The sequence below is a fragment of the Apteryx rowi genome, unplaced genomic scaffold (genome assembly GCF_003343035.1).
Source record: "Apteryx rowi isolate R43461 unplaced genomic scaffold, aptRow1 scaffold_52, whole genome shotgun sequence".
NCBI lineage: Eukaryota > Metazoa > Chordata > Aves > Apterygiformes > Apterygidae > Apteryx > Apteryx rowi.
This window is the reverse complement of record NW_020450783.1, coordinates 2,445,764-2,457,356: the sequence shown is the minus strand read 5'-3', so window position 1 is coordinate 2,457,356 and position 11,593 is coordinate 2,445,764. Positions and strand designations below refer to the sequence as shown.

Genomic DNA, 11,593 nt, shown 5'->3' with positions numbered 1-11,593 from the left:
CATTTTGTTCATGCCAGCTGTCCAGCTCGCCTTTCACTCTTTATAAATCCCTAGGTCTTAAGCAGTCAAGGGTTTTATTGCCTTTGCCACAGACAGTCAGCCTGCACTATCACATGCCAACCTACTTCTTACGGTCTTCAAGCTGCCTCAATCTAGTTCACACTGACACTCATTTAGAAAGCATTACTTGCATTTAATCTTTGTTACAACATCAGCTTTCTCTCAGTTCCTCACTTGCTAAAATGTCCGACTGGGTTGTCTTTTGGGCTTGTGAAACTATCTGAGTAACACTGCCTGCAGTTAATAATGTAAACCTTATTTGTAACTTAAATATTTTTTAAAAACCTTTAGACTTTCTATCTACACTCTATACATATGGATAACACTGCTGAAGTTCGTTTTCAGAGGGAAAATTGAAGCAATGACAGATGCAATGGTGTAACCAGACCTTCAAGGTAAGAACAGGACCAGTGTAGTCAAATCCCTTAGCCTCCTTCCTCAGCTACTGGCAGCATACAGACATAGAAGTCCATCATGTATTGCCTTAAGTTTTATATTCACAGTTCAGCTGTAGATAGATGCAAATCTGTGTATGTTCACCCTATCCCTTCGTATGCAACTCTAAAGCAGTCAGCTGACAATTCCTGTGTTTCATGCTTGTCTCAGGTGTGGGAAGAGAGACAAAACTGTAATTTGTTGTGATCCATTGATTTTTTGTTCATTCCTTTTATAAATGTTAATAGAGATATAACTGTTTTAAAATAGCTTAATTTTTTAAGGAAGTTAGGAGATCAAAAACATAACACTCATTAGACAATAGGTGTTATCTCCCTTTCTCACTGCCTACAGACAGACAGCAAAACATTAAGGTGGATAGATAGGTGATAAGGGATGAATCATCCTAGCTCACTTTCAATCATTTTTCTTCTAAACTTGTGTTTCAGCTGTCAGAGCCTCTGTATTGCCAGTGTTGCTCATTACCTCAACTTTCCACAGAGGCAGAAGGTGCACTTCAGTCCTGCTCCTATTGGGATTTGTTCCAGGTTTCATTTCCCTATTAATTGGACACCATTCTACACAGCCAGGCCTATGACCTAAATAGGCCAAACTGAAAGAAAGGATCCAAAAGGTCTTATGAATATTTCCTTTGTTTTTTACCCTCACTTCTACAGCATGCTAATCAACAGTGGGACGCAAAGCAGGCAAGATTCAAGCAAAGAGACAGACTTGGTCGGCAGACATCAGCGATTTTGTATCTCTCTCTCTCTTTCTCTCTGAGGACACTAGTGAACTGGATGGTTAGAATATTTTTTCTCCTTCTGATCTTTTAACTGGATTATCAATGTCCTCCTTTGATTTGCTCAATGGCTTATTTTAAGAGGAAGGGATCAGATGAATTCTAAAGCTGCTGTAACCTTTGAAACAGAATTTTAAAAGCTGTAGTGTAAAAGGGGGAAGAGAAGGATTCAAGTGACTGAAAAAGTAGTCAGAGGAGAGGGCTGGTCTCAGGACAAGCAGCACAGAGGAGATCAAATTGTTCTAGGCAATCTTCATTCAACTATAAGACAAGCAGTTGGGAGATGTTGATTTGGATAGAAAGAGGCTTGCCATTATTTGAAGATCAGAAGAATAAAAACTGAAAAGCAGGCAGGAGAGATAGGATGGGAAAGGAAAAAAATATAAAAGTCATGAAACTGGGAAAAAATGAAGTGGACCAATTTTGAGGAAGGTATGCATTTAGTCCATAGGCAAAGGGTGCATTCAATTCTTAACAAATAGGTTGGCTCAGATATATTTAGCGTACATCACTTCAGTCAGATATCTCTAAGAGGATTTGGTCAAACTTTCTAAACAAGGTGGAACCACCGGCAGATCATTACAAAAAACACTGTGTGTAGGCATAAAATGTTATTGAAGTCATTCTGTTCTTCCCACTCTGTCTTTTCATTAAAAAGCAGATAACGCAGTTCTGCAATACTGTAAATATGAGATCAAATTGTGCCAATTAAAACAAATATTTCAAAAACAAGCTCAGAAGATCTCTAATATCTAAACATCAAAATATAGCCATAATCTTGATGCAAAATATGACTGAGGCTTAAAGCCACGTACAGTTTTTCAGGTCGCATATTCATGCTGATGGATGTAGATGACAATTAAATAGCAGTTTGGATGATAACTGCAAAATAACCCTCTATTACATCTCTTAAGGAAAAGTATTTTTCCTATCGAGTATATTGAAATAAGTGACTGTGAAAACACCCATTTCCATTTAATAATCTTAAATTTGGAAATAAGGTTTGGATCAGAAAGGAAATAGATGATTATCCTTCAGAGAATAAGAAACACAAGGTATTCCATCTTTAAATCACCTAATTAACCCTAGCACAGATCTGTAGATGGCCTACATTGGTGTCATACCATGGAAAGGTATTAAGTTTTAAAGTAGCTACAATATTTATCTGGAAGAATTTACTGCAATGTAATATTCTGCCACATATATTTCAGATATATCTTTTGTACACTTCAGTTTTAGTAAGATGCCAAATCGCCTGAGTTTCACCAAGTTCTAGAACTCAGTTCTGAAATATACTTGATAATCCTGTTTCTGGCATCTAAACAAACTTGCAACCTGTTTTTATTGTACAATTCTTGAACATGTCAGATTGCCCACTTTGAGAAAATGTAAATTTAAAATGGAATTACTTTGGAACTAATCTGCTCAACGAGGACCAGAATGTTCAGCACCTTTTAAGACTGTGTGCTAAGTGTTCTAATATTGAAAAATCATGTTTCCAAAAATTCAGGATCTCTAGTACCATAAACTTGCATGGGCTTAGGAGAAAAAAATTGCCTATACATGGATGAAAAGTGGCAAATCCTGCCTAATAACTCTTACTTTCTGGCTCTGTGAGAGTTCAGAACAATGGTTACTTTGGTTGGAATATTTTCACTACAGAAGATTTTTGTTATGTATCTTGGTAGACTAACGAGTTCCACCTTATTTTCAATACATACTTGTTGAGAGCTTACCAAACACATTGTGCAGAACACAGAAATGACATGGATCACATCACAGGGAGACTACAGGCTACCAAATAAAATCAAGGTTTGAAATGAACAAGCACTGTCATTAAATGATATAAACTAAAGTTTAAAAACATGGCCCAGAGACAGATTTTAATGTTTTAAAGGCCTGCTGAAATTTTCAAGAGCATCCCTGTGCTAACGTATGGAGAATTAGTTACATAGACAATTTTCATAACTAATGGTCTGTGTAATGGCTTTAGAAGTGCATATGTAAGTGACTTAGGAGCAATGGTCCCCGTGAAAGTGAGTGACTGAGGTTCTAATCATGTAAACAGGAAATCTGTTATGCTCTTCAAGATTTTCATTCTTGAACTAACTTGCATATTAGATGAAAATGGAAAGTAAGTCTGGATTTACCAATATATGAAAACATCTGTTTAATTTCAGGCAGGTAACCAGATCCCTTCGCATTAACTGATGCTCCTATAGGTTAGCATATGTTCAGTCTAGATCAGGGCCATCATAACAGACCCAAAAAAGCAATCTTTAAAATTTAAACATCCTTCTTCTCTATAGTGGCACTATCAACGCTTTACAATTAATTTTGATGGTTATTAGTCATCTCATCTCCTCAGCCACCTATTCAGTGGTTTCCAAATGCTTCTTATATTTTTGTTGTTTTGTGGTGGAACATGGTCATCTGTGCAGGTTCTGTACAGATGGTGATGCTTCACTCACAGCAAGAAATGCAAAAGTATTTCTGGATTTGAGCAATATTACCACAGTCTTACAACAGCAAGAAATGTTAAAAGGGCTTGATTCTACCAGGAAATCGATAAACTATTGTCTAATACAATTCTTCCAGGAACTGGCAACTTGGTGGCAATATTCAACAGTGGTGGATTTGTCTTTTGTTAACGTGAATAACCAAAAAATCCAGCCTTCATTTACATCCAGAAAAGAGTAATGTCATGAGTTCCTTATAAAATTCATCAAGATTTATCATGATAATATCCATATTCGGCACGAGCAACCATCAGATATTATTGATACAGTTACTGCCCTTTAAAATAAAACTTGTAAAATGACAATTTTCTGAAGATAGTTCACTAATCCTCACTGTGGCTTATTCTGGTAGATGCCTGCTGGATCTGAAATGTAGACAGTGGGATGACACAATGTGATTATTTTCCCTTTTTTCATCATCATAATTGATTGTTAGCTATTGCCACTAGCAATTTCTTCATGTTCAAGTTCTGCTTTGTGGCAGAACAACTAAGATACTGCATTTTAATCTAGAAAAAACTATAGTCATCTTAAAAATTACTCTAAAAAGTGCCAAATATCACTTCTTCGCAAGTTCAGAATACCCCGTTCAATAAAAAGAAAAAACATTAAAAAACCCATGAAAATAGGTGTGTTAGGAGTAGGACTTCTTACTCCTAACATGAAGATTGTTGATGATGAGAGAATTACAGAGGAGATCATACCACAATATTAAATGCACCTCTGAAACATGAATATAGAATAGAGGGAAGAATCTTGGTCAAGATTTCCATGCACTCCATATCAATCATTGATATGATGGCCCCAGGGAGCTACATTACCTTACATTAATTGAAAAGTGTTAGCTCTAATCTCCTACAGTGTGAGAATATTGTTTTACACTGCTAATGGGCTTTAAAGCAGAGGTTCATTCCTCCCTCCCCCACTGTTTAGAATTTCCTAGTCAAAACACTGTAAAGCTACAGTATCTCACCTCACCCATCTCTGTTTCTTAGCCGAAAAGAATCCCAGTTAAACCACAAATGGAGTTTCTACAAGGAGACCTCCAAAAGAAGCTCTGCAGAGAAAAAACCCACACGGCAGTAGAGGCAGAAGGATTGGCCGCATTATTTGTCCTCAGAATGCTCTCAGTTTCCATTCAGATGATTGATTCATGCTGAATCCATAATTTCATTCCTTTGCTGGAAGGACCGATCATGCATTTTTAATTTCATCTGATGATCTTTTCTTTTTCCCCTCTAGTTGTACACTCATAATAACTGAAACTGGGGAATGGACTGAAAGGAATGGACTTGCAGTGTTTAAAAGAAAAAAACTTAAAAATAGTCAATCGCATAAATCCCCAAATCATTTTTAAAATCAGTAACATGGACCTTCTCTTTAGCTTATGAAAATCAAGAAATAACATCAAATTAAGTGATCAGACATAGACACATGCTTTGCAAATTTTTTCACCCAGAAGTAACAAGGGAGATCCACTGATATTTATGTTCTTATTTGATCAATTCCTGCTCAGTATCTGGAATTCTAGTTAATACAAAATGTCAGTGAAACAGGGAAAAAAAAATCCCTGTCAGTCTAGCAGAGGTCATGGATGAACACATGCCAATAATTTAATAAATAATGCAAATAATAAATAAAGGAGCACAGCTTACAGAACATGCAGGCTGCTTACTTGCAGCCAAGTGCAGTCAAATGTCGCCTGCTTGCTTGCAGAAGAGCCAAGTGATTATGCAAAAGAGCATTTTGTAAAACGATTGACACCTTTACTGATGAAAACTGGAAACCACTGTTGCTTTCTAATTTCTATATGCTGTCACCAACAAATAAGAAGCTGACTCATGACCAGCACTATTAAAAAATACGAACGAATGAGACACTGCAGTAGAAAGAAGACGGACCACATGGACCATCACCAGCTGGACTGATTGGGTAAATCTGAGTTCCCCGAGGCGAGTGGAACTGCACATCCCCTGCACATTCTGTGTGTCAGTGGAGAAATGGATCAAAGAAAATAAGAAATAAGGGGATCTGCAGCTCTGATGTGATTTGCTATTGCCAGGCAACAAAAAGGCCAAATAGACAAAATGCCTGTAGATTGAGAGAAGAAAAAACTTATTTGGAGATTGTTCTTAAGCATATGCAATATACAGTAAGAAATCAATAAAGCTGTGTTCTGGGCATAGCAGATACAGGATTTAGATTATGCTCTCATTTACACTGTTTCAGGAGCATGTTAAGAGCAGTATAACCCACCTGAGACAGTGAGGTAGTTAAGTTTAAACATAATTTTAAGCATCTGAGTAGCTCTGTTGACTGTAATGATAATATTCAGTTACTTCTGTGTGCTGGAGCAGAATCCAGTCGGAGGAGTCTGTTCTTTATAGAAGAATAAAAAGACAAAATACATTGTCATCTACTTTTTTATTAGAATTTTCCAGAAATAAGTTAGCATTTTGACTGGGTTAATATTCAAATGAGAATTACTATGCATATTCTTCCATTTATTAAGATTGTATTTTAATTTGATTTTAATGACTGCAAAGCGCTCTGAGATGTTTGCATGAACGGTGCTATATAAGCATAAGAGGCTGACTACATTATAAATTTTTAGCATGTCACTTTTGGTACAGAGGAAAAGAGTGAGAGAAACTCAGATACCAGCCGACTGGAATTCTTCAGCAGTAAGGTGATCATAAGCCAGTGACTCCTTTTTTTCCTCTCTATTTGCACACTGGTTTTACTCTTTCTTTGTGCTATGTTCCATGCCTTAAGGTTACCAGCCGGAGCTGCAGAAGTATCTCCTTATTGCATTTGAATTCTTTTCAAAGAAAATATTTGATAAAGTATTTGTTGGTCTTGAAATCAAGAGGCTGCAGTACATGAGCTCCATAAAAGCATAAAAATCTATCATGCAAGCAACTATATATAGCTACTATATATAGCTAATATAGCTATATATTCATGATTGATTCCCAGTGGCACATAATCTGGACATCTATTTAGCAGGCCAAACTGTGAAATTATTATTTTGTGCACATAAATGAGTGCCCACCATAATGAATTTATGAAGTGTATGTGAGAAAGCACCTGCACTGGTATTTTTATCTGAACAAAAGATGTATTATATGGTAGCAGTCTGCTAGGCCCTGTTATACTTAACTTCAAGTAACAGCATTTTACTTAGTGTTATTTTATGTTACTACCAGAAAATGGCTGGAACAAACAAGCTTTAGAAATTCCCCTATTCATATTGTATTATCCTGAAAACAGTCTGAGTTACCGACATCGCCTGAGTAATGAAAAAGTGGAAATGGCTGTGACTATGCAGGACTTAGCTGCTGATGGTGGTGCTGTAACTTAATAGTATGATTGCTGGATGCCGATGCAGCAGCATATACCAACCTCACCATGTTTCTGCCGAGCCACCTTCTTATTAATGTCCACCTTTTCCCATGACACTGATAAAGGGAAATGTAAAATGAAAGTCTGTGCAGCATGAAGACACTGATCCAAGTCACCAATGGAGAGGAAAACTGCATCGAATGTATGACAGAGTTGTGCTGATTTGTAACAGATGAGGATTTAGTTCTTTACATAAATTATCAACTAGTACATGCAGATTTCACAGACTACAGCACCTAAACACCACAGCTGGATTTCAACCAGAGATATCAGTTTCAAAGTGAAAAATCATGGAGAGATTTTTGTATGCTAATGTGTGTTAAGTTAATCAAATTTGGAGGAGCACATTTTAGAGACTTTCAGTAAAGCTGCTTTGTTAAGAATAATACACATTTTCTAGTAATCAAAATATATTACGTGTGCTATCATTTTCACGTAAGTGTCCTGTTGACTTTAAGGTATCATATTTCTTCACATATTGTTTTGCTTGCATGGTGTAGTGCAATAAATTGTACGACTGTTTTAGCCTAGTGAGACATAACCTAACACGCTGTATTCTTATCCATTGTTGACTCTGCTGACATTTACATGCTTGGAAGGATGCCAGGGAACAGTACGATGTTCATCATTATTATTTCCAGTCCAAATATAAGTAACTGTCTTCCTATATTTCACCTGAGACAAGGCACACAGCTAACAGGTATTTCCTTCACTTACTTATTTTTGCCCAAATTTTTGTTACTGGGAGGCTCATCAGAGGTCAGCTCTTAGAGCATTCTGTGGCTCTTCTAAAGACCAATGACAATTATTACTTTAATTCAATTTTTAGTGCTATATTAATCTACATATGACCATACCCTCAGATTGTAGAGTCTTGTGTTTCAGACTGTTCTGAAATCAGCTATGATATCCTTGCCTATAGCCGTATTAGGATCCTAAGTATTTCTTAAAATCAGAGGTAAATTATTCACCTCAATACCTGTATACATACATTTTTGTGTATAAACACACCATAGGTAAATATAGATACACATGCATGGGTAGATATATCCACACATGTTCAAGGCAAAGCCCAAAGGTACATATAACTCATTTAATATGTTATCATTTTTATTAGAGAAAGATACTGCCTGTTGACAGTAGCTACTGCCTGTAGCATGCATGAGGAATTCTGGTGAATTCTGACACTGGATAAAACAACCCCCCGCCACTCTGCTGGGGAAGACTGCTGCGTGTGCAGGGAGGGAGGTGTAACCCCCAATGCAAGTGGAACTGGCTCCAGGGTGAGACGTTTCCCATCACACTCTAATCCAGGCTACTGGATATTTTTAACCCACTGTGTGGGTTAATGTGTGATCTGATTTGTATCCCTTTCTTTCTCAAAACATAAAATTCTATTTTCGCTGTTTAGAGAAGCAAAATTGAGGCACAAATAGTATAAAGTCTTCCCACTCAACCTCAGACCCCGATTCAGTCAGTGTCTATACATGGGGCAGAATGAATTGGATTTCCTGCCAATTTAACCCACTGACCATAGTAATGAAATAATAAACACTTTATTGGGTTCTTGTAAAGCTGAAACTGAAAGGAGTGATGTATTACCCTATCTACTCAACAATATCTACGGATCATATCTTCATGCTTCAGTATGAAGACTCCATATTCCCTCTAGCAAAGGGGTTTAAAATGTCTTTTGTTCTGTTTTTTTCTTAAGATTTATTCGATGGCTTATATGTAGGGAGATGATTCTGTGTGTGCGAGACTCATGATTTGATTCACTAGTTCATCTTCTGGGAAAATCTTATAATTTGTATTCCTATTGTTCACCTTGCCTTCTTGGGAAATCCTGTTATATAGGAGCAGTCATATGTTGGTTGTTCTTTTTTTCTTCCCCTTAAGCAAGGATTAAAACAAAACATCTATTCCCTGCATTCAATTATTGCTTTCCTGTCTTGTTTGTATATCACACAGAATCAAAACTGGTGGGAGCTACAAAGTAAGGCATGAAGTAGAGCGTATCATTCAACCAAATGAGGTAAGAGTAGACACAAAGTAGACTTAAGTCACAGAATCACCGGCATACAGCATAGCATGATACACGCTGACTTCAGCATCTGTGTAACTTAATTTAGGATTTAAAATTTTTCATTGTGGACATGTTTGCACAATTAACCAAAACTGTGCACAATTCAGACTACACTGTCAAAGCACTGTGCAAGGTCTCAGACAAGTCACTCAGATTTTAATAGGAATCCTAAGCAGAACACTTCTGAAATACGCTTCTCCTGCAGCAGAACCTCCATTCTGCTTTTCTTCCTGGCATGAAGACTGGAGGGCTTGCCTGAATTTAAATAAAGTTCTTAGCACAAAAAGACGACATGACTTCTGATCTGAATTTTACTGTTGTCAGAAGTTGGTGTGCTGATTTTTTCTGAAATGTAGTCTATTATATATATATTTTTATTACCTTTCCAGTAAGGAATCCCAGTGATCAAGAATTTGGGATGCAACTCTTACTAAATTACTCACCTGCATATTGGAAACTGTATAAGAAGACACAAAGGCTTGAGCTAGATGTGAAACTAAGGACTTTCACTTTTATTATGACAAGTGCAAACCTATTCTATAGCACTGAAAGCCAGTAGCAAAAGCAGCTGGTGAGAACAGGCCCGGCTGCCCTTACAGTCCTCCCAGAGCAAGCGACACTGTCTAGCTGTGCTCTTCCATGAGTTACATCACACCAGAGACTTAAGTGATCCTTTTCTATGTCTATTCTCTGTGTATCCAGCCATACATAAACAGATGACACAGGGTATCTGGACTGCAGGTTACTGTCGCTACCTGGCTTTTCCATTTACATAAAACAGACACTACTGAACGAGCAGCTTCATCCTTTCCTTCTGCAGCTGGACTCCGCACTCACAGCGCGAGAAGGAGCCAGGGCAGGAGCAGGCATGTCGGCTCCACATATGCTCCTGTACAGCTGAGCAGGCCTTCTGAGGCCTGGAGAGGGGATGAGTTTTCCACAATCAAATTTATTATTAGAAGCTAGTTAGTGAAAAATTTTATGTCACTGGGATGAGTCCTAAAAGTTGCTGAACATTCATTTGAACTCCTAAGCTCTCTGGAATATCTGTTTACTTTTATGTTTGATCCTTTAGTACCTTTTTGTTTAAATAACAGATTATTTTGACTTTAAACTTTTTTTTTTGACTCAGTCATACAAGTTTCACAGAATCACAGAATCGCTGAGGTTGGGAGGGACCTCTGGAGATCTAGATCTAGTCCAACCCCCCTGCTCAAGCAGGGTCACCTAGACCACATTGCACAGGATTGCATCCAGGCGCGTTTTGAATATCTCCAGAGAAGGAGACTCCACCACCTCTCTGGGCAACCTGTTCCAGTGCTCTGTCACCCTCACAGTGAAGAAGTTTTTCCTCATGTTCAGATGGAACTGTCTGTGTTTCAGTTTGTGCCCGTTGCCTCGCGTCCTGTCACTCGGCACCACTGAAAAGAGTCTGGTCCCATCCTCTCGACACCCTCCCTTTAGATACTTGTACACGTTGATAAGATCTCCTCTCAGCCTTCTAAAGGCCAAGAAGAACCCACAAGGATCACCACTGCTGAAGCCTGGGCTTGAACCAGGGACCTTTAGATCTTCAGTCTAACGCTCTCCCAGCTGAGCTACTTTAAGACCTATCCTGCAGTTCTGCCACCACTCATGAATTTGTTACATGTTTTATGTTACTTGATCACTTTCTTAAGACCTTTAATTTGCTTCTGGAGTAAACTGAAAGAAATACATAAATTTCTAGCCCTTACAGTTGTGGAGAAAAGCTTCAAAATGTGAATTGTGTGCAGTATTCAGGATTAGAAGAGGACAGGAAAAATGAAAAAGCCCAAAGGTGTTATTAATTTTTAATCTTGTAATTTTTAAACCAATCATGACTTTTAGCCTTGCCATTCACAGTATGATATAGTCCACTGTGGTATTTAGGTAACCATATGGGTTTCCCAGTCTTTATTTTGGAGCCATGGCACTTCCAAACCTGCTTTCTTATTTTAAGGATACTAGGAGTTTACTAAAGTTTTAAGTTTTCAAACTGACAGAACTTATTTATTCCTTAGAGAATTCCAATAACTTCTTCCTAAGAACAGAGCAACTACAAATAATTCTAATTATTCACTTAGAATAATTAGACCCAATTAGTTCATTAATTAAATTCAGGTCGCTAACTTCATTTGTGACCTATTCATCACATCCAAAGGAAATATTGGTAGTTACTTGGAGCTGTGCACTATCAAACTACAGGACTGCGAATTCTCTACACCAGGTTTATGCATCAGGGTGCAGCATGTTCTCAAAGTGCAC

The 11,593-nt window shown here is 37.6% G+C and overlaps 1 non-coding gene across 1 annotated transcript; it reads right to left on the bottom strand.

The window, feature by feature from the left end:
* Window positions 1-10,842: 10,842 nt before the first annotated feature.
* Window positions 10,843-10,915, bottom strand: TRNAF-GAA. The gene has a single exon. It is a non-coding gene; the product is annotated as a tRNA-Phe (tRNA).
* Window positions 10,916-11,593: the final 678 nt, after the last annotated feature.